Genomic DNA, 25,212 nt, shown 5'->3' with positions numbered 1-25,212 from the left:
AGACAGAGTGAGTAATCCTCAGCTGGCGCAACCTCTGTCACCCGTCGTCCCTGCCATTTCTGGGACCGTCCATGCGAACGGTCCCAGAGGGGTCGGGTCAGCGTGGATTGTGGAAACGGCCTTCCTCTGTTCACCATGACTGCTGAATGTGCTTTCTGCAGTTTCTCTTCATCTTAGTTTAGATAGCTAGAAGCTTTTACTCAGCCTTTCATATCTAGTGAGGATTTCAGTCAGATTTAACTTCTGTTTCTTTTCTAAGTAACAAATCTAAGTGTGAAGTGAACTTATTCCAAGTAGGCAGACTATAGACTCACACTGTATAGGGGCTCAACTCTGCTTTCAGGGGAGTGAAGGAGAAGACTGATAGGGATGTAAAGAAACTCTTCCCTCCTTTCACTCATCTGTAGTGCTCCCAAAGCCTTTCCAGGTGAGTGTGTTTAGGAGATGCATTAAAGAAGAAGGAAAGAGGGCAGGAAAAAGAGAGGACCAAAGAATGTTTTTGTATGGTTTGGACTGTAGTACAACCTTGAGTAGAACTCAGACATTAATTCTGGTGTAGTCTCAGACAAGGACTGAGCTAGTCTCTCTCTGGCCCATTCTCCACGAGCCAACAACATCGCCCCAGGGACAGTAAAAATACCATCTCTGGCGGTTTGTTCACACAGCTGCCGCCTCTGAAGCAAGGCAGTGCCATGCTTTTTCCCCACAACCAGCGAGGAAACGCTGTTTTAAAACTCGCTCAATGTGTAGCTTCACAGTATAATTATGAGGAAGAAATGCAGTCTTCAGATGCTTGGAGGTAAAGGAAGATTTTTTTAAAGTAATATAAATTTACTCATTTTCTTTGATAACCCAGGACTTCCTTGTCTTCAATCTCCAGGGGTGGAAAATGACCTGTACCAAGAAGATGAAGCCCACAGACCTCAGCCTTCTGTCACCTACTCCACAAATATGCACAAGAGGCAAACAGCTTGGAACAGCTCAGCTGTCTTTACGATGGGTTTGGTTACAGTATGATCTGCTCAGAGTTGAGTAAACAGCTATGCCCAGCACACTCGATCTCTAACTACACATAGGTTTGGCTGAACATGGGTTATTCCATGAGGCTTAGATTGAAAATTCAGTATTAGGAGTGGTTGCAGGTTTTTGGGGGTTTTTTTTTACATTTGGGAACAGCTGATACAAAATTTTCAAGCAAAATTTCTTTTTTAACAAAACAAACTGCTATAACTGTTATAAACTAACTGGATGAAGTTCAGAAGTGTCAGGCTTTTTAAAAAAGAAAATCAAGGTAAACAGCAGAACTTTGGTTCTATTGTAACCACATAGAGCCCATCTAAGCATAGAGCTCTTAGCGTTACGACTAAACTGGTGTTAAGCAAATAAAATATCTCAATGCTATGGAAAGATCAGCTGATAAATGTGCTGAGGAAACTGAGCCCAGGCCTTCTTTTGATTTATGCAGTTTGAACTATGTGTGGTTGCAGATGTCTTTCCAGACTTTTGCATGGTTTGAAAGGCCACAAATGGCATTAAAGCAGCCCTCTGGAGGAGAAAAAGGAATTCAGAGAAACACATTAGTCAGCTACAGGACTGAGTTTTAAAAGTTATCTTGCTCGATTTGCAGACCCCCATTTCAATTTCATTTTTCTCTTGTGAGACAGTGAGCTGCATGTCTTTGTTAATATGATCCACACATTGTTGGATTCACACTATAGCAATGATTTGTCTCTTGGATTATACTGTCTGGAGAGGAAAAATCCAGGAAGTGAATGATTACAATAGCAGGGGGTCCTTGGTCTTCATAAGCCTGCGGACAGTTTTGGAATTTTTGATGGCAGGGAATGAGCATCAACACAACGCTGGTGGGAGGACAAGGGCCAATCACAAAATTTCGGAAGGTTGCAAGCCAAGTAGTAATGGAGACGGTTGCTTCCAAATGAGTGCTTCCTTCGACACAAAGAACCCTCCTGGGGTCTTCTAAAGCACCTCTTACCCCATAAAATGAAAGAAAGACAGGATGAGTGATTTGCTTTGGATGAAGGATGCTTCATCCAGAAGAAGCAAGTGGGCACCAAAAAATTCAGTGATGCTGTGTTGGAGTTTGTTGCAACAGGACAACAGGGCAGTGTGTAAACCCTGCCTTTATTTTTATAAACAGTTTCTCTTTCTTCAAACTTAATTTTTCCCATTGAAATAAATGGATTCTGCAACATTTTTATTAGTCTGAGTGGTATATAAAATGGCATACTGCTATAAAATGGCATAAAAGAAGCTAAAGAATCGGCAATAATAGTATCAAACAAACTGAAACTGATGACATTGGCAATATACAAAAAGAAATAAAAATGGTCTTATTGACTCAGTGGTTTTTTATGGGATTTTGAAATATTTATGCCAGCTTCTGCAATTAAGGCTCCTGACTGCCCCTCCCCTGCAAATCTAAGAGTGAGATGCTGCAGATAAAAGCAATATAATCACCAGTTAGAAAAATAATACAAGCAAAAAGCAGCATAAAAACAGCATAACATCATCTTGGTTCAAAATACTGTAAACAGTTTAGAAGAGCATTTATTCAGGCCTACCAGCTATATATTCAGAGGCAGCAAGAGATTGGGGACAGAAAATAATCAGAAAGCATAGGAGAATCAATATGCTTTGCATGGGACCTTAAAGGTCATAAGTTGTTATCAGTGGTGTTTCTTTGGGAAAGGCATTCTACACTCAGTGTGTTTGTTTCTGGCACTCATCCCAGCAGAGACATAGCTACAAGGGGGCTGAGGGTGCGCGTTGCACCAGGTACGCACTGGGGGGGGGCAGCAAAAAATTCAGGTTTGTTTTTTGTATTTTTTAGTGTTTTTCAGTTTTTGGCCTGCAGGGGACGCAGATTTTAGGCTAGCAGCACCAAAATTTCAGGGAGTTTTCGGGGGACTCTCCTGATGATACCATCCAAGTTAGGTGAGGTTTGGTTGAGGTGGTGCAAAGTTATGGACTCTAAAGTGGGTGCCTTGTCCCCTGTTGTTTCCAAAGGGAGCTAATAGGAGATGGGGGGTACACTTTTGGGAGTCCATAACTTTGTACCCCCTCAACCAAATGTCACCAAACCTGGCTGATATCATCAGGATGGTCTCCTAAAGATGCCGTGAAATTTTGATGCTGCTAACCTAACAACTGCACCCCCTGCAGGCTTAAAACTGAAAAACACTAAATACAAAAACCACAAACATGGGGGGAGGGGCAGCAAAACTCAGATTTTGCACTGGGCTCCATTTTCCCTAGCTACGCCGCTGCATCCCAGCATATTTCTGAAGGTGTGGGTACACAGAGCGGAACCTCAGAACCAGATCTTATCTAACGGGAAGGTTTATATGAGAATAGGTAATTCCTTAAATACTATGGCCTTGAGCCATTTAGGCCTTTGTGTGTAAATTTCAGCAGTTGAATAGTGCCCAGAACTGATTTAGTAACTATTTCAGATCTTTTAATACCATTAAGATGTGTTTATAGATCTTCATACAAGTTGAATCTTCCAAGCGATTTTCAGAGGCAGTCCCTTGTACAGTGCATTCTAGTATACCGCGCTGTGATCAGAGCATGGATAATTATGCCCAAAGAATGGTAATGGTTAAAGCTGATGGTAACAATTGAAAGAGCTGAAGTCATTGGCCGATTATGTGGAGGCCAATTATGGTGTACTAGCAGCTGAGCCCTGGCACAGTAAAAGTTGCTGCACGCAGGGAGCAGAAGAGTCACACAGCAAACTTCCTTGTACTAACATACAAGGAAGTTGCCAGCTGCCTCTGCTCTTGCTTTCAACTTTCCCCAGAGAAAGCAAGAGCACTTCAGGTATGCACCTGATGCCATGGCGGGGCAGAGAACAGGTGACCTCCCCCATCTGTAATCAGCCATAATGTGCCAATGATGTTTACTGTAATTGTGGAATACCACAAAGAAAGCCCAACATTTTTTCACAGTCGTGTGCCTCAACTGTATCCTTGGGGCAATTTCACATATTATGCTTTTTAGATGTACATGGAATAACGCCTAAGTATATTTCTAAAATATAATGTAGAATTGAGGCATGTATGGAAGCAGTGTGTTATTATTTGTGGCATTAATCAGAGAGCCAAGGCTAGCTGCCACGTCCTATCCTACATGGAACCAGTCAGTAAAAAAACAGAGTTTGCTGCCATGTCATGTAACTCAGTGGCCCTAAAAAATACATGCAGCCATTCTCACATTACATATTTTATTTTTGTTTATTTAATTCATTTATACCCCAACTTTCTTCCTAATGGGGAGTCAAAGCAGTCTTCATCATTCTTCTTTCTGCCACTGTATGTATCTGAAAAAGAAAGTTCTGACTCGTGGATGCTCACAGTGATATTATTTTGGTTTAGTCTTTAAGTGCTGACTCCTGTGCAATTTTGCTATGATAGCTATACTTCTTCATGTAAAATCCTGATACTTATATACATAATTACTATTACCAAAAAATGGCAGGAAGGTAAATGTTATAGAAAGAAGCCAATGTTTGCAGTGATTCCCAGTTCCAAAACTAGAAATATGCCAAAGAACCCTTGACAACTTGTGAGCAAAAGCTTTGCTAGGAAATATGGAGCCCGGGGCAAAATCTGAGTTTTCCACACACCCCTCCCCGCCCCCCCCCCGTATGGGCAGCTGCCCTTCCCCACAATGACCAAACAAAGTTTTTTTGCACCAGGTCATCTCAAAGTCACCATCACATTATGGAATACGCCCCAACTCACAAATCTGGGTAAAAGCTGGATCCAGATGATTTTAAATGGATCCTCATGAATTCACATGATTTTTGCATTGAAATAAAATGAAACCACCATGAAACTATAGAACATGTCTTAGTCTACAGCCAGGGGTAGGGAACCTGCGGCTCTCCAGATGTTCAGGAACTACAATTCCCATCAGCCCCTACCAATTGGCCATGCTGGTAGGGGCTGATGGGAATTGTAGTTCCTGAACATCTGGAGAGCCGCAGGTTCCCTACCCCTGGACTCTACACGCAGCACCCTAACAATCATGCATCCCATGCTCTGTGGCACCACAGTGATGCAAAAACCTGCTTGAAAAGCATGGTTCCGCATGAATCCTCATGATTTTTTCCATTTGGTCACCCCAAAATCACCTGCTCATCATAGATCATACCCTTAGACACATGTCTGAACACAATAATTCTGCATCCCATGCTCTGTGGCACCACAGTGGCACAAAAATGTGGTTAAAACACATAGATCCTCACGGATCCTCCTGATTTTTGCACTTGGTCACCCCAAAATCACCAACAATTCATAGCTAATGCCTGAATGTCTGAATACAATGTCTGAATACAATGATCACACATCCAGTGATGGGATTCAGCCTATTCGCACCAGTTCGGTAGGACCAATAGTTATTTTTTGTCTAGTTTAGAGAACTGGTTGTAATCCCACCACTGAGTCCTTTCGGAACCTGTTGTAAATTATTTGAATCCCACCACTGCACACATCCCATGCTTTGTAGCACTGCAGTGGCACAAAAACCTGCTTGGAAAACATGGATCCTTGTGTATCCTTATGATTTTTGCACTAAGTCACCCCAAAACCACCATCAAATCATAGACCAAGCCCCTGGCCACATGTCTGAACACAACAATCATGCATCCCATGTTTCGTGGTGCCACCGTGATGCAAAAACCTGCCTGTAAAAATGGATTCTTGTGGATCCTTATGATTTTTGCACTAAGTCACTCCAAAATCTCCAGGCCACGTGGCAGGGAAGCTCTCACCAGGCTCTCAGCAGCCCAGCAAGCTTGAAGGGGGACAGGGCAGGAAAGCTCTTGCTGGGCTCTCGGTGGCCTGGTGAGCTTTGGGGCAGAGGCGTAGTGAGGGAAAATGCCCCCGTCCCTCCCCCGCACCCACTTAGCTTAGGCGGTGGGAGTTCGAGGCAGCCTGGTGAGGCTGGGCCTGGTGGGGCAAGCCAAGGAGTGCCTGGTGGCTGCCCTGCCAGGCTGCTCCTTCAGCCAGAGGAGACTCTGTCTGAAGGAGCAGCCTGACGGGCTGGGCCAAGGGGGGAAGGAGGAGCGGTGTGGGGGTGATTTTCCTCCTTCCATGTGACATGAATGGTGGCCACCCCGGGCGTTTGTCCCCAGGCTGCCCTGTGGAAGCTCTGCCTCTACTCGTGAGGCAAGTTGCCAAGTCAAACTACAGATTGCATGGTGCTAACTGAGCTCCTTCACTTCTTCCACTGGTACCTATGGGCAGGAATGCTCTTCCTTTCTCATTCCACAGCAATGGCTTGCAGTTGTGACAGGTGTACAACCCTGCCAGCCACCACTATGACAAATCCTTGTCCATTTTTACCAGGAAGGTCTGTCTTACAAAGTGAAAGGTCATGGCCTTGGGTGCATATTGGACAAAATTTGCAGCAAGCAATTTCTGCCATCCTCTTATAACACAGAAAATGGTAAGAACTGAGCTGGGATTCTGTTGTCTATTCTACATAAATTGCCAGGAAAATCAATTAATCACTCATCAGCAATTAAGGCTCCATGAAAAAAATTGCAGTAAAGCTGCAATTGCAGGATATATATCTGACTATGAAGTAGGTACATTAACTGGGGTACATTAGCTGGATATGAAGTATCACTTCTATTTTAAAAAAAAATCTGAATTCAAAATTCACCTTAAATTCAAAGTGAGTGGATAGCCTGAAGCTTTTATGCTGACACCTTGGTATTTCAAATGTTGATAGTTTTGAGAGTCAGAGACACTGAACTTTTGACATTTTGTTCTGTGTTTCAACAGCAAAAGCTTAAAGCTACATTACTGAAGGGTGAGATTAAAAAATAATAAGTACTTCCACTGGTTTGACTGAGAGACTCACAAGCGCACAAAATTAACTTTAAATCAAAATTCCAAATTTCAAACTCAACTTCCAAAACATGCTAGAAGTTCAAAATATTAAAACAAAATTAATTTCACTCATTGTTGTAGCTGTCAAAGAGCTGCATAAAGTACATTTGAATATTGCCAAGACACAATAAGTATATGTGGAAGATAGTAAATTCACACAATAATATATACATAATTAAAGCATACATTCTAAAATATATGAAAAATGAAAGTACAGATCTATTGTATACTGACAGATAATGTAGTACAGTGCTTAGATCAGGGGTCAGCAACCTTTGGCACCCAGGTAGCCATTTGGACCCATTTTCCACGGAGTGGAGGGCACTTGGAGCCGCAGATACTTTTTGACATTTGAAATGAGGATAGTACTGTATTATATGTGTTTTTTTGTCTTTATGCTTTGTATAGAGTAGACAGTTGTGTGTTGCTTGTGGAGTCCATGAGGTGCTACCGGTGCAGAGAAAATTGCATTTTATTTGTGTGGAGAACATATTTTGAACATTTTTTGTGGGGGTGTGCGGGGAAAGGGTGGAGCCTCATGGGCGTGTTTAATGGGGGAGAGGAGGTGTGGAGGGGACCCCTTTTTTGTAGTGCATGGTTCAGTGGCGGCAGCTGCATGCCTGTTGTGGCGGGCATTGAGGCCATGGCTTGCCTGGCAGCTGGGGTGAGGCTTGGGACACCAGGACCTCTGAGTTGTCTGGCATGGAGTGCTCCCTGCCCGCTTCTATCCTCTTTCTGGCTTTCCCTGGCACCACCTAATCTTCCATTTCCCCCACCTCATCCTTTTTCCTTCTCCCAGTCTCTCACGCCCTCCTCCCTCTTCGTCTCACTACTCAGCACACCACTCTCTTCCACGTCCAGCCCTCCACCTTTTATCCCCTCCGGAGCTTGCTGAATCCATAAAGTTCCTGCCTCTCAACCTCGGCCCCATCTGGGTGTCGGTTCCTCCTCCTGCTTCCCTCTGCCACTTGAACTCTGCCATGGAAACTTGCTGGGTGACTATGGCTCAGTTACACACTCTCATCCTAACCTGCCCTCACAAGGTTGTTGTGGTGAAGATAAAATGGAGGTCAAGAGAATATAATTGTAAGCCCTTTTGAATCCCACTTGGGAAAGAAGGTTGGATATAAATTTCAAAATATTATATCCAAGAAGTTGACTACCACCCAGAACTGGTGAAGTTTGGTTCAGGGGGTCCAAAGTTACGGCCCCTCAAATGTGTGCCCCCATCTTCTATAGCTTCCTTTGGAAACAATGGGGGATGGGGCACCCCCTTGGGAGTCCATTTGGACCCCCTGGACCAAACTTCACAAAACCTGGCTTGTATCAGTAGGAGACTCTCCTGATGATACCACCCAGGTTTGGTGCAGTTTGGTACAGGAGGTCCAACGTTATGAACCCTCAATGTAGCACCCATCTTCTATTAGCTCCCATTGGAAACAATGGGGGCACCCCCTTTGGGAGTCCATAACTTTGGACCTCCTGAACCAAACCTCACCAAATGTGGATAGTATCATCAGGAGAGTCTCCCAAATAATCCCTGAAATTTTGGTGCTGCTATCCTAAAAATTGCACCCCCTGCAGGCCAAAAACCAAAAACACTTTAAAATATCCAAAAACCCACAAACAGGGGCGGAGCTTTGGACATGTAATGAGGGGGGGTTGAACCCAAGAACTCACCCTTAACTACGTCCTTGAGACCCAGGGTTAAACACACTGATCTAGTTTGACACATGATTGATGCATATTGAATATCCAGTTAAGAATATATGGACATTTGTTTTGTTTTTAAATAATAGATATCTTATTCAGATATTCAGGAGCAGCAGTGGTGTAGTGGCTAAGAGCAGGTGCACTCTGATCTGGAGGAACTGGGTTTGATTCCCAGGTCTGCCACTTGAGCTGTGGAGCTTATCTGGGGAATTCAGATTAGCCTGTGCACTCCCACACACGCCAGCTGGGTGACCTTGGGCTAGTCACAGCTTCTCAGAGCTCTCTCAGCCCCACCCACCTCACAGGGTGTTTGTTGTGAGGGGGGAAGAGCAAGGAGATTGTAAGCCCTTTGAGTCTCCTATGGGAGAGAAAGGGGGGATATAAATCCAAACTCCTCCTCCTTCTCTTCTTCTTTTTCTTCTTCTTCTTCTTCTATCTGAAGGGTAAGCAAAAATCCCGTGGATTGCATGCTTCATGAAATGACAGACATCCTACGGGCACATAATACAACATTGTGACTTTTATATTTGCAGATATCCTGTTTTATCCTGTTTTCCACCCACTTCACAAAGGCAACTCAGTACTTGAGGGAAATGCAAACTGGGATGTGCTAGAGTAGCCTAAGATAAATTTAGCTGAAGCCAAGAATGCCCCTGGTTTGGCTCTGAAAAGAATGCAAAGCAGCCAAGAACATCGCGGAGGCTGGTTCCATGTCAACAGAAAGTGCACAGCATATGACACTTCACAGGGAACACAAGTAATTGCGCATATCCTATGCAGATTGCTTGAGATATTCAGAAGAATTATGCATCCTTCCTCATGGAAATCACCACTATCCGTGTGTAAGAAAAGAGTGATAGCAGGCCATTGTCAACACCCAAAGAGAGGCTCTTCTATTGCTCCAGAAAGCTTTTGGAGGCTGACTTTTTCATTGATCGTCTCAGGGTTTTCCTGAGCTCCCCCCCCCCGCCCCACCCCCATTGTTGAATTTTTATTTTCTGCTGCAATTTGAAGGCTGCTGTTCTATACACATTTACTAAACTAAACCTGTCTAATCTCTGTAGAGCTTTCTTTCAAATAAGGTTGGGCTACAAATTTTGTTTAGTATCAGTTTTATTGGGTTTCATGACAATATTACTTTTGAAAGCTGCTCTTTGGATAGGGTGGGCAAGATACATATTAGTAGGAATGTTTGAATACCTGCCAGTTGGACTTACTAAAAGAAAAAAAATCTAATTCAAGCCACCTAGAGTTGTCATCTTAAATTCCTACACATTGGATTAATACCCCCCTTACTTTTTGCAGACATTCCAAAAAGTAATCATATCTGTGTTATCATTGCCCTATAGGAATAATTTGAAAATAGACTGTCTTCTCATACAGGAAAATCCAGTTGTGAATTATTGCTATAGTGCAATGACAGCACAATATTCAATAGTGTGTGGAGGCATGCAGTTCTAGTTTACAATAATCAGAATGTTGTCCAGTAGTCATTGCAATTCATAGAAGTAGTCTTCAACAGACATTTAGTTTATCTGTTCATGCTCTGTACAGTCTATTTGGCAACAGCTAGGCAGATGCCTTTTCCCATTCTAAGTCTTAAGGCAGCATCTTTAAGTAATATTAAGAACTGAACTTGGGACCGGCTGCTTGCAAAATGGCCACTCAAAATCTGTAATGAATATGGAAGACAGAATGTAATACATTCATGCACCTTGAAGCTGATGTGCACAGTCTAGTAAGAAAACAATAATACATATGTATTGTCGAAGGCTTTCACGACCGGATTCAACTGGTTGTTGTAGGTTTTCCAGGCTGTGTGGCCGTGGTCTGGTAGGTCTTGCTCCTAACGTTTTGCCTGCATCTGTGGCTGGCATCTTCAGAGGTGTATCACAGAGAGAAATCTGTTATGTAAAGTGAAGCTTCTTTACCTTGACATAGGCCCCTTCCGCACGGGTGGAATACAGCGGCCTGGGGACGGCGAAAACGCTGTCCCCAGGGTGCTGTTAAACACAGGGAGCTGCTGCCTGTAGCAGCAGCTCCTGAAGCGGCACGAAGCCACCCGTGCTTTCAAATCCTTGCTTGCACCATCGGAGGTTTTTTTTTTGGAAAATAAAGGCGTCCACTGGCACCTTCCCTCTCCCGTGTCCGGGCAACCTACATTTCTGTTCCCTAAAAGCTTTGGCCCTCCGGCGCGTCACCGAGGCCTGGGGACACACCCCCTCCGCCTTGCAACTCCGGAGCGGTTGCGCAGGGCAGTGGGGCATGTCTCCTGGCCTCGGCGAAGTGCCGGAGAGCCGCAGGACAGGTAGGTCGGCCTGACGACGGCACAGCTCTGCGCCATCATCCCGGGAGGTTCCGGGACCGTTCATGCGAACGGTCCCAGAGGGGTGAGGTCGGCGTAGATCATATCTGTGTTATCACTGTGTTACCGACCCCTTCCGCTGCCATGCAGAAACGGCCATAGTCACATTGTCACCAATGTACATTAGCTAAATGTTTGCTTAGCCACTATGTTTTATACCATTGTGTTTTATATCATTGAGGTGATAACTGAACTGATTCATTGCACTCACTGCTTCTTAGAAAGCCATCCACTTCTATGAATATTGATATTAATGTGATAAAATAAAAATAAAAAATCTAATTCAAGCCACCTATAGCAGTCATCTTAAATTCCTACACATTGACCATTGGTGGTAAGTGACCATTGGTGGTAAGTGGTCAGGACACCGGCAACTGTTGTTTGACAGCAAGTGGATGGTCTGGTGGAACATCTCTGTCTTACAGGCCCTGGACAAGGTCCTGCAGAGCCCTGGTGTCAATAGACAGAGAGTACCCCCAAAGGCTGGATCCAGGACCAGCCTAATGTCCTTAGGGCTGAGGATCACCAGTAGGTTTCCATCTGAAGAATGGAGAGACCTATGTGGGCAACATGGGGATATTAAGCGTTTGTTGTTGTTGTTGTAGAGCTAGGGCTAGGAGTGGGTTGTATTAGGCTTAGTCTAGGATTTGTTTTTGTATTTTAGGTTAGTTATTAGGCTAGGTTTGCTACACTAGCACTGCTGTACTTCGTTTAGAGGGTTAGTCTGGGCCTTTATATATATTTTTCCAATTTGAGGTGTAGAAACAAGGAGTCACCATCTCTTGTTACTTTTATTGCTGACTAGTTATGCCATGATTACTGCTGTTTATTCATGTTCCTTGTTATGAGGTTGTGGTTATTGATGTTATTGATGCTTAATTCTGTGCACATTTATAATTATAATTATTTATAATTATTTATAATTATAATTGTAATTATTGATGTTTATTCATATTGCCTATTTGTGATATTATAATTACTGTTTTATCTATGCTATTTTTGTGATGTTACGATTTCTGATGTTTATCCATGTTGTTATTGTGATGTTATGATTACTGTTATTATGGTGATTTTATTATTACTTATGTTTTGTTGTTTATAATTGTTGTTGTTCACTGCCCTGAGCCCTACGGGGGAGGGTGGGATATAAATCAAAGAATAAATAAAGAAGTAAATAAAAATAAACCTGATTGTTAAACAATAATGCAGAACTGAACTGAACTTAGTTTGTGGCATATTTATAATTGCTGTTCTGTGAAACAAACATTTCCTCAGAAAGACACAGATATTCACACCATTAAAGGAATTCTGGGCTTTGTAATACTGATGCTGATTAAAGATACTGAGTCCTGACCTGGATAGCAGGCTAGCCTGATCTTGTCAGATCTCAGAAGTTGAGCAGGATTGGCTCTGGTTATTATTTAGATAAACAACCTCCAAGGAATACCAAGGTAATGACATCGAGGTAAACAATGGTCTCTTGCCTTGAAAACCCCTTGTGGTTGCCATTAAGTCAGCCATGAAGATGACACAAGAAAAACTGATTGTTTCAGACTGAGCTCTCCTCACCCATGTTTGATAACTGCAGCCATTGTGATTTCAGACAACTTTGTTACAACCAGCTCATGATGCCAGGTAATATGTGAAGAAAAAGGGTGTCCTTTCTCTTGCCTTCGTATGAAAGCAGTTTGTGTGTGTGTGTGTGTGTGGTGCATGCAAAGTAAAGCCACAGCTGACTTATGGCAATCCAGTACAGTTTTCAAGGCAAGAGACTAACAGAAACGGTTTGATATTGCCTGCATAATGCCCCTGGTATGTCTTGGTGGTCTCCCATTCAAGTACTAGCCAGGACGAACCAGCTTAGCTTCTGAGATATAATGAGATCAGGCTAGCCTGGTCCATCCAGGTCAGGGTGAAAGTGCTGTAGGATGGTGGAAATATGCTATATTTTACTTTTAATAGCAAAGAAGCAGTGGGGAATTCCTGGAAATGATGGATGAGACAGTAACAAGCTCTGCCTTATTTCTAAGACATAAAATTGAATTTCAGAAAACTAAAGTGCAAGTTGCTGCTCGTTCAAGCAAATCCATGCAGATGGTTAGACTTGTTTTTTTTAAACTTGCAAGAATGTTGAAATGTGCACATTGAGGAAATTTATGGCGCTCAGCTCTGAAACACACATGTGCAAACGCCAGCATCAGAGCTACCATTTTCTTTTTATGTGAATATTTTGAAAGAAAGAAAATAATGTGTGATCAGAAGGCATATGCATGCTATTTGAACGGGCTTAATAGGCATTCTGTCTTTCCAAGGGTCCTGGGACCTATCATTCAAGGGAGGATGAAATGGGTGTCTAGTAAACCCTTCACTAAGACACAGTGTCCAGGTTTCCTTGCAGGAAGCCATAAGAGTGAAATGATATTAAACCAATTTAAATTTGTAGTTTGTGATACACAGAGAATGAGAGAGAAAGAGAGATGGGTATTTCAAGTTTGGATTTCATTTTACAGATCTAAAAAAGGATGAAGACGACAAGATTGAAACACTGCTCCAATTCTACACAAACACAAATAATTGAAAATAGTCCTTTCACCTTAATCAATTACTCATTGTCTGCTTGATATCAATACATGCAATACATGTTATGCTCTGCAGACTAAAAATAATCCATTCCATGAAGTACATAATCCAAATTTCAACACTGGAAGAGGCAACCAAGTAGCAAAGAAAAACAAAAGCAAAATTAACAGTGCTAACTGTGAAGTTACAGGTACATGCGCTTTGTTTCGATTGATAATGAAAGGTTTAAATCAAATATTGTAGACCAAAGACCCATCCAGGCACATATGCAAACACAGAAGTCTACAGCATGAAAGTTGGGGTGCTGTGTGGTTTCCGGGCTGTATGGCCGTGTTCTAGCAGCATTCTCTCCTGACGTTTCGCCTGCATCTGTGGCTGGCATCTTCAGAGGAAGATCCTCTGAAGATGCCAGCCTCTGAAGATGCCAGCCAGGAAGATCCTCTGAAGATGCCAGCCACAGATGCAGGTGAAACGTCAGGAGAGAATGCTGCTAGAACACGGTCATACAGCCTGGAAACCACACAGCACCCCAGTGATTCCGGACGTGAAAGCCTTCGACAATAGCATGAAAGTTGTTGATTTCCTTTACTGAAATTTATGAAGATATTGCAGACAGAGAAGCTCCCTTATCAGACCCTCATTTTGAGTCAACAAGTAGAAAAATCTAATAGTCCAAAATGACTCATAAGAATGTCCCTGGGCCAGTCTGACTGGGAAGTAATTTTTCTTCTTATTGATGTAGTAACATCTGTCATACCATTCATTCAAACAGGGTCAAAGATTACCCAGTAAGAGGGGAACTGGTCAGTGTAGACCTCATGATAATGCTTAGGGGGAAACAAATAATATATTTTGGAACAAACTGTTCATTTTTACACACACACACAGACACACACACACACACACACACACACACACACACACACACACACACCAGGAATAACAAGTTAAGCATCATACATTTTTGTCTATAAGTTATAGTATTAAACCACAGAAAAGGGCAAAGGCATAGAGTACATTTCCTAAGCAATGATCAAAATATGGAGATTCAAAATATAATTTTGTAATATCCTAACATTATAGGATGCATGATCACAATGCTACATTATAATAGACTTGATAGTCTCTTTTAGTTGTGATGGCTTTGTTGGCACATTATGCCAACATGTAAAGGAGAACAGATAGTATTTGAAGAAAGGAACCTCTCCCATTCCATTTCCCTCATTTGATGTATAGAAGAGTTGGAAGAAGAGGAGTTGGATTTATATCCCCCGCTTTCTCTCCTGCAAGAAGACTTAAAGGGGCTTACAAACTCCTTTCCCTTCCCTTCCCCCCTCACAACAAACACCCTGTGAGGTAGGTGGGGCTGGGAGAGCTCAGAAGAACTGTGACTAGCCCAAGGTTACCCAGCTGGCATGTGTTGGAGTATACAGGCTATTCTGAATTCCCCAGATAAACCTCCACAGCTCAGGCAGCAGAGCAGGGAATCAAATCCAGTCCCTCCAGAGTACACCTGCTCTTAACCACTATGCCACTGCTGCTCCATAGGAATATAGGAAAAAGAGTCTGGATTTATATCCCCACTTTCTCTCCTGTAAAGAGTCTCAAAGTGACTTACAAATTCCATTCCCTTCCTGTTCCCACAACAAACACCTTGTGAGGTAGGTAAGGATGGGAGAGTTCTGAGATAACTGTGACTAGCCAAGGTCACCCAGCAGGCTTCATGTGTAGGAGTGGGGAAATATACCCATTTCTCCAGATTCGGGTCTACCTTCTTGTAACCATCACACCATGCTGGCTGTCAGCCTGCAGAGACGTGACTGATAATCAGATCTCACCTGTTAGTTCATCACTCCTTTAACCTCTTTACAACTGCAATTTCCTTCTTCTGAACTTCTGTTGATGCCACTATCAGTTTTAATGTCATACTGGTCTAGAAGACAAAGAAGACATGTTATATTCCTCAGATTGGCTTTAGATCTGCAGCATGGAAGCTTCTGTGGCATGACTACTTCCTATCATGCTCTGATAAGATAGGAAGGCACCAGAAGATGATGTGGGGAAAGACCCTTGTACCCAGCTCCTTCAGCCAACCACACAGCAGATAAATTCTTCCTTTTCATAAATGACTCTAACTGGTCTCTGATTATGACTGCCCCTTATGCCTGGAACTCTAAAACTCAGAAGAAACCCTCCTTCTATGACCATTTGGTTTTAAGCCCTCAGTTCTCATCCAAAACCAAAATGAAGCCTAAATACCCATGCCAGCATTTGCTCACATTAATCCTTTGTTCAAAACCTTGCTGTTCTTTCCTCAAGTACATTGAATGCTCCTCAAATACAATGAACAAATACATTGTGCTAAATAATGACATCAGAAACAATAGGAGGAACAGCAGGATTGCAAACACAGCTTACCAGTTTTTCAAAAGTAGATATTTGTCAATAACCATGCATTTTATCCAGTGCCTGATCCCATTAAATGTACCATGACAATACTTGGGATTAAGCTTGAGCGAAACTGAAATAATTCGGAAAAAAATGGATTTGGCTTGATTTGGCTGTAAAAGTATTGGTATAGCCGAATCAACTGAATCTCTGATTCAGTATAAGCACTGAAAAACTTGGGTTCGTTAGCATGGTTTGGCATTAGTTTTTTTTCTGTTTTCAGCCTTTAGGATGCATAATTTTAAAACTAGAGGCACCACAATTTCAGGGACTCTCCAGGAGACTCTTCTGATGATATCACCCAGGTTTGGTAAAATTTGGTTCAGAGGGTCCAAAGTTATGGATCCCCAAGGGGGGTGCCCCAACCCCCATTGTTTCCAATGGGAGCTAATAGGAGATGGGGGCTACCCCTTTGAAGGTCCATAACTTTGGCCCCCTGAATCAAAGTTCATCAAACCTGGGTAGTATCATCAGGAGAGTCTCCTGAAGATACCCTGAAATTTTGATGGTGCTAGCTAAACAAATGCACCCCTGGCAGAGACCCCAAAATATTCCCCCAGATTCTCCCTTTGAATTGCCCTGGCTTAACTGCAGCCAATAGGGAATTTCTGGGTGTGCAAGCAGGATGCACATTTTTAAAGGTAGAGGCACCAGTCAGTCACAAGCCTTTATTGGCATAAAATAAACATACAAAATCAGCATACAAAATTTGCCCATTATTGCTCACAATTATAGACACTGGTACTAAAATACTAAATACTAAAATATATACATGGTCCTTCTGTAACTACAGGACATTCCTTCAGCTAAGTTAACCCACCCAAACGTCATCGGACACTGACAGAAGCCAGCAAAATCACTGCTGGCTATATGCGGTCATAATACATAGACATTGGTTGGTATTCATCTAGACTTACGTCTATTATTGTTAGCAGAAATTTTGCTACATTCTCACACACTGTGGGATCCATGTTGTTCAAAAGCATAGGTATCTTAAGAGCATCCAGTTAGATTACAGTTATACAGAAATGGGATAAGTGCAGATTAGTTGTGACATTCCCTGATTTTTGCAAACCTTACACAATGAAAGAGGGTATGATCAGGAATTAACTCCACCTGACCCATATTGCATGGACATAGCCTCCTCTGTTTATCAATTTGTTGATATCTGCCATAGAGCAGCATAGAAGGCATTAGATTGAATCTGGCCAGTGTTAAAGCTCTTCTTAATTTAGGGTTGGTGATCCACTGTAAATAATTGGCCATGTGTCCTTGTTCAATTGGAATAAGCAGGGTCAGGGGGGAACACGTTTTCCTCGCGGCTGTTATCATATCCCGATACTCTTGTTCTAATAGCTTAGTTTTCAAGCAGCTATATGCTTCTGATAGGGAAAGAGGGACTAACGACTCTAATGAAAAGCCAAGAGTGTTGATTTTTTCCCTCAACTAGTTTCAGCCACCTAGAATTTGCATAGTCGAGGAAAGCATGAGGTATAAACAAACTGGAGTGATCCTGCAAATAGTGGATACTTGTGTAGCCATGTATCCTGACAGTTCTCAGCCAAGCCATCGTGGAGATATGCGATATTTGCCCGAAGTTCTAAACATCAGGGCTGCATATGAAGCAGACAATTTGGTAAGCCCATAATTTTGTGGAAGAAACGTGGACTGGAGCTGTGTTTATATTTTTTTTGTTTATAGCTCCGATCCAAATAGGTGCTCCATAGAGGAGCTGAGAGTCAGCATTTAGCATTGAACACCTTCAATGCGCGATGGTATATACTGGTGGCCCACAGTGAAAAAAAGAAACGCATGAATTAAGCTAGAGGGCACTGTTGTTAGCTGCAGCGAGTGCCTTCAATTCCTATGTACCGCCCAATTAAGGTTGCTAGTAAGAGTTATGCCCAAATATTTGAACTGGTTAACTTGTTCTATCGGTCTGTTATTGATGGTCCATGTAAGACTAGGGGGGCTTCTAGCGAAGACCATTATTTTGGTTTTTTTCATAGTTAATTACCAGTTCGTTCCTCTTACAATATTCAGCACAGCAATTTAAGAGACGAGTGAGACCAACTTTAGTGTGGGAAAGAAGAACGGTGTCGTCAGCATACAGTAACACAGGCACGTGTTTAGTGCTTAGTTTGGGAACATGCCCATTGGCCTTCTGGAGGGTTGGCACTAGATCACTAAGGAATATATTGAACAAAGTGGGGGCCAATGTACAGCCTTGTTTGACCCCAGGTAGAGGCACCAAACATTCAGGGTATCTTCAGGAGACTCTTAATGATACCACCCAGGTTTGGTGAACTTTGAAATTGGACATGACAAGCATTGATCAATAGCCCCTCCCGTTTATCTCTCTCCACTCTCCATTGAACCAGGAAGCAGTACAGGAGGATCAGTGGAAGGTAGTCTGCCAGACTGGATAAACTGCAACCCTAGTAGTGAAGAGAGATAATCTGGCACAATTGTTCCTTCCCCTTGCATTAGAAGAAACTCAGAAGCTCCATGAGCAGAAGAGAGGAGCATTGTGCTGTTCTACCTCCCCAGAAAAGTCCTGAAATCTATAGTGTCATCTTTTCAGTGGTGGGGAAAGGGAAATTTAGGTAAGATCCCATTCTACCATTTCATTGAACTGGAAGTTTGTAAGAGACAATGTATTGTCATTTTTAATGCTGTGCTTTTGAGAATAATTTTTGTGATTGATGTCATTGTTTAGTGCTGCACATTCCTCTGGGTATTGGGATAGACTGAAAGCCCAGTACAACAACATTAAAATAAATGAGTTGCAAAACATTATTTAAAGCAACATAAGCCCTTATTTGATGGGCCACAAAGGATTTACGCACAACTCCTGTGGCACTTGTAGAGTCTTGTTCTCATGAAGTGTTTGATTTCTCAGTCCTTTTGCTGTCTTTGAAAGCCAATGCTCAAATTGTTATGCTGAAAAGAAATTTGAGTAGGGAAGCTATTTAGAGACCTTTTGCATGGTTCCCATTGTAAAAGAAAGCCACTTCCTGACCATACTCTGTCCAAAGAAAAACAAGCCACTTGAGTCTCCCTCTTGGGTAAATGGCTGAAGAAAAGACAGAGACAAGAGGGGAGGAGGGATAACCAGACAAATAAGGAAGAAAGCTGTAGAGCAGAAAAATAGACAAAACCAAGTATGTATCAATAGAGTAAATGACACTTATCTATGCTTCAACTAACCATCCTTTCCAGTTACTTGCTTACACTATAAAACCTCCTTTTATTGAACATTCTGTGCTCCTCTTATAAAAACAGTGTTCCTGCTGGCCTCAGCTTCTAAATGCCTAAGCTTATGAAAGTCTCCAGAGCTCATAGGATACAAACCATGCACTGCATTTCAGAGATGCTTAATTGTACACCTTTCCCAAATGGCACAGAGCAAGCAACAAGAAGGAAATCACCTGAATGTGCTATAATATTAAAGATGCATAACCCTCCCTTCACTGAACTTCAAACAGCATAAATGTTCCATCCACTTTTTATCTTCACATCAGTTAAGTGAAAGCAACTGAACCAAGGCATTTTCTGGACGGACAAAATAATCCGGGGGAAACCGGGATCACACATACCGGGATGTTTCTATCTCTCTCTCCGCACGGCAGCCCATCAGCGTGTTCAGGCCAGGAAGAAGAACTCCAGGTGATTATGCATGGCCCCCACTTTAGTTTCATTTTCCTTGCCAACGTTGCCACGCATGCACAAACTGGCCCATTTTTCTGCCATTCTAGTTGGCTGCAGACAGTGAGGTGGGAAAAATAAACTGGTCCGTCTCCTGCGGTGTTTGCATGGGAGAGGGAGCGGTGCTTTAAAAAAAAAGAACTGCCAATTTTATCATTTCTTGAAAGGTACAGGATGAGGGAAACCTCGTAGGGTGGATCTGAGTTAGACCCGGAAGCCATGTGGAAGTCATGGCTGAACCGGGATGTTTCACGTCCTTATCCCAGGATATATTGGCCATGGGGAAAACGGCTAAGAGGGGGCACCCAGCGTGCTTCATGACAAAGTGATATAAGAAAACAAATCAAGTTTCCCCAGTCTTAGGCTTTTTTTGCACAGTGCAAATAAAATATCTTGCAGACATTACAAAAAGAACAATTTTCACATCTTTTGTCCACATAGTACAAAAAAATTAAGTGTTTCCAGAGAAAATGGTTATTATTTTCCACCATTTTCTGCCACTTCAGGGATCCTTGGTGCCACCCACCATATACTGAGTTTTTCCAATGGATATTTTCTCAGCAGTCACTACTCGCTATTTCAGTGTTTAAAGTACATGAATAAATTTAGCGTTGCCTGGTGATTCCACAAACATGCCATTTTGAAGACATCTCATTGAAAACTACAAAAAAAGGGGGGGGATGGCACATTTGTATAATTGTCAGGCAAAACTAAGTTTATTCATGTTCTTTATACACTGAAATATCAAGTGGCTGTAATTGCCAGCTGACGAAACATCCATGGAAAACACTCAGCAAATGGCAGGCAGTACCAAGGATCCCTGAAGTGGCAGAAAATGGTGGGCGTGAGCTACAGGGGAAATAAAAGTGGAAGCTTAAAAGTCAGGCAGGAAAAATAAAACATTTCTTGCTTTCTGCACAATAAGCAGGAAATGTTTTCAAAGCATCTCAGGAAAAAAGATCACTAGTTTAGCATTAAAAAAAACAATTTTGAGCACAAATATAATGTTTTCAAAATGACCTGAGAAAAAAACCTGTAAAATTACACCCCAAAACACCTTAGAGCTGCACTGGCATCCAATGGGATACTGGCACGGGGTGGGATGGGGGCTGGCTAGGATGTTTTCAAGGATTGAGCCAACATTAGCTGGCTTCTACTCCTGCTCTGAAAGCAGAAATGCTGGGGCCCAGGGCTCCAACTTATATTACTTGAAAGGTCCATTAAGCCCTATGGAGGGCTTTTCAGTGGCAGCAGGGGGGTTGTTTTTCCTGCCTTCCTGTGCCACCAAAAAGTCCTCTGGAGGTGGTGGTGTGGTGCGGAAGTGGTGCTGTCCCCAGCCATCTTGGGTGTGGATTGGGCTGCAAAAGTTTAAAGGACAATGATACTGAATAACAAGAATTATTACATATAATGGGATTTATAATTAATATAATGGGATTTATAATGGGATTTATAATTAATATAAGTTTAGAAAATTATATTAGTATTGGTAAATTAACATATATATATAAACCTTTAATGGCATAATTAAAACAGCAGCAATATACCAGAAAAATGGCGACCTCAGTGTAATGATACAATCTCCAGTACAGTTATAACCGTTTGCTGATGACAGAGAATTAACATATTTTAGTTAAATATTTGTATAGACATTTAAGTTGAAAACTACAGACATTCAAATGTCTATAGATTTTGTGGAATATTATATGTAAAACTTTAGAGGCTCCTTTGAATAATAAAGTGTTACTGAAGTTAAGATCCACTTTCAGTTAATAATGTTTGTATATATTCTCTGTTTCCTATTAATAATGGAAAATAAAAAAGGATCCCCAAAGACGTCCCCAAATGTGCTTTGACTGCAGAACAGAATAGTGCTGCAATTTTGTTTTAAATTTGTTTTTAAAAATCACATACTAATAAATCATGGTAATTCCAAATCCAAGAGCTAGTAGAGAATGAACCTGGGAGAAAATTAGCACAGCTTTCCACTACCATTTTTGTTTTCTTCTTTTCAAGCCACAGCCCATTCCTTAGATAAATAAGGATTTCTGCTGCAGCCCACTTCATTGCTTTTACAAGTGGTGCAGTATGTTTTATTTTTTTATTTTTCCAAAAAAATAGTTTGCAAAACAAAACACCTGGAGGACAGAAAGAGAGCTCTGAAATGATAAAATATGGAAAGTAAAGGGGGCATGCAATCAAAATAGTTCTTGCCAGGGAGATATAAAAAGGGACTACGCAAACATTCCTAGAATAATTTATGCCGAGTTCAAGTTGAAACCATAGACATAATGGCATATTATGTGTTCTCTTGGTGTTCCGTTTTTTGAATCAACAACATGAGCTCACCTTTTGCCCTCTGCACACAACCCTCATTTCCTTCATGTGGTAAAGCTTGGCCTGGGCAGACTCTTAAGAAAGTTTCTTTTCACACAGGAAAACAGCTTTGTGGAAGAAGAAGGTAGGGAAATAAGTCAATATTCAGGATGAATTAATATTCTTTTTAATTTCTTTTTTATATTTACTTATCTTATGTCAAAACCTTTGAGTTTCTGCTTTTCACTGGTGGTTTTGTAGGGTTTTTTTCCTATTGTATATGCACATTGTACATTATTGCATCATATTTATATGTACAATTTACCTTATTATACATATAGTGTGTGCATAATGCTGATGGTATTACAGCAGAAGTAACATTGGAAAATATGTGTATTTTATGGAGTAGTTGAAGGTTGATTTTGGCGTCAAAGCAACATGGATGAGTATTTAAAATAATCCTTAGTTAATATGAAAATCTCTTTTCTATAAGTGAAATCCCAAACTCAACTTCACCCTTCTAAGTCAATTGATGTCAATTGATTTTGAAAGTATAACTCTCCTTAGGACTGTACTGTATAGTTAAGAAATTACTGGACGATTTTTCTCTCTATCTCTTTTTCTTTTGCCTTTCCTTTATAACTTCTATAATTTTGTTCTTTCTGATAGGCAACGATTCTCTCCCAGTTCTGGTTTCTTATGCATTTGTTATATTGGCCAAGTTGATGTCTCTTGAGCAGTTCATTTGGGCTTCAGGTCCAGCTTGAGAACTGAGAAAGTTTTAGATGCTCTAGCAAATCATCCTCATTGGCAAATAAGCCCTCTAGACAGAGATTCCATTTGACTCTTCCATGTGACCCTGATTCAAACCATGTGTCTAATTTTATAATGTTATATTTGTACATACCAAATATGTACAAAAACCATAATTTTATATTTGTATAATATACAATATGTACAAATATTGTAATTGTATACTGTTCAAACACTTGTACATATAGGTATACCAATATAGAATACACTTCTTATATATGGTGAAGTAGACTTTAATCACAAAAACTTCCTGTCACAATAAATATTTAGTAAAAAAATCAGTAAAAAAATCTATGTCAGTTTACCCTTGTACCTTTATTTAGCACAAAAGCAGGGGCAAACTGATTATGTAGTGGTGCTGAATGTGAAGAATTAGAATCATATAGATTGAACTGGTGGCCATTTTTTTCTAAAAGGTTATGTTATCTATATATATAAATGCGTAATACCACTCACTCACTGACTTATCAACAGAACTCAAAAACCACCAAAGCCACACACATGAAATTTGGCACACCAGTTCCTCACGTACTCCAGGTGCTCACTAAGAAAGGACTTCCCAAAATATTCACTTTCACTCAATTTATTACCTATTTACTGTTTTAACTGCTCTGGCCATCTACGCAAACATTCTAAGGGCAAACCAACTGCTCAGTCCACAGATATGCTGCACGAACATTCTAAGGGTGACAGTTCAACACCATCAGCTTCATGTCCTTCACCAACTTCACTCTACCACCACCCTCCACAATGCATGTGAACCATTTGAAAACAAACCCATCAATCCACAGACAGGCTGTGAGGAAATATGCTGCATGTCACCCCAAAGTTCACAAACAGGCTGCAAAAAAGTATGCTGAATGTCACCCCAAAGTTAACAGACAGGCTGTGAAAAAGTACTCCTCCACCCACCCTCATGTTAACAACACCGCTACAGCCAAATACTATCAAAACAGATCATAAACCAACTATCACCTTGGACTACTAAACATTTGCCGGGTTTTGCATGTGGACATCAGATTGATTACAGTGGAGACAAGTTTATTGCTCTTGGCCTCCGATCACCCTGTGCTTGGTGTCGTGCTCTGAAGTGGAGGGATGAGTCCCCAGGAATGTGCTGCAGTGGTGGTACAGTCCAGCTCCCTGCTCTTCAACCCTACCCTGAACCTCTTCACAGCCTTCTCACTCATCAGCATCCAATGGCAGAACACTTCTTTTCTGCATCCTGAAAATACAATGGCTGCTTCCAAATGACATCTTTTGGAGCCCACCAGGTGAAAGAGAGCAATTTCATGCCATCATTCAAAGTGCACGGACAGGTCTACAGAATGCTGAATGTCAACCTGAAATTCATAGAGAGGCTGTGATGAAGTATGCGGACTGTCACCCCAAAATTCACAGACAGGCTGAGAGGAAGTATGCTGAATGTCACCCCGAGGCTAACAGATAGGCTGTGAAAAAGTAATCCTCGACCAACCCTCCAGAGGTGGGATCCAGCAGGTTCTCACCAGTTCCCGAGAGTGGGTTACTAATTATTTGTGTGTGCCGAGAGGGGGTTACTAATTGGGTCTGCTTTTCCATTAGAAATTCCATTAGGTTCAAAAATCATAAAGTCCTGTTGTTTCCTATGTGGCTGGTTAGCGAAGGTAGAAAACGGAATAATTCTCCCTGTTGGGCTGTTTTAAAAACATGTTTCAGAAATATGGTAAAGTTCCTTGTTTAAGGAAAGTATCCTTCTTTTGATTTCTAGAAACAAAATTAAGTATTTGAAAGTATTAAGTATTTGACAGGCAGTCAATTGGAGGAGAAGTAGTTGTTTCTGTTGGCAGTAGTCGATAGGACTTGCTATAATGAGTTTAAATTATGGACAGAAAGATACCAGCTGGAAATTAGGAACTTTTTTTTTACAGTAAGAGTTTTTTACAGTAACAGAGAAATTATTAATGCCCCGCCCCCGGAATGCCCGGCCACGCCCCCATCGTGCCCCGCCCAACCCCATTGGCGCTACGCCACTGTTTGAATCCCACCCCCATGGGAACCTGTTACTAAAATTTTTGGATCCCACCACTGCAACCCTCGTGTTAACCAGACAGCTACAGCCGAATACAATCAAAACAGATTACAAACATATTACAAACCACGTAGTGAAGCACGGGCATCCTGCTAGTTTGTTATATAACATGAAGTTTAAAGTAGCAAACTAACATTTCCAAAAAGATATTGGCTGTCCTATCGATACAATAACAACCACTACCACCCACTGCCTGAACAGTGTTGAAAATGTAATCAAATCTAATTAGATGGAAATAAGTTTTAGTTTCTGCTCCATATATGTAAGCACTA

Source organism: Sphaerodactylus townsendi, linkage group LG01 (genome assembly GCF_021028975.2).
Source record: "Sphaerodactylus townsendi isolate TG3544 linkage group LG01, MPM_Stown_v2.3, whole genome shotgun sequence".
Taxonomy (NCBI): Eukaryota; Metazoa; Chordata; class Lepidosauria; order Squamata; family Sphaerodactylidae; genus Sphaerodactylus; species Sphaerodactylus townsendi.
Note: the sequence above shows the minus strand (reverse complement) of the source record.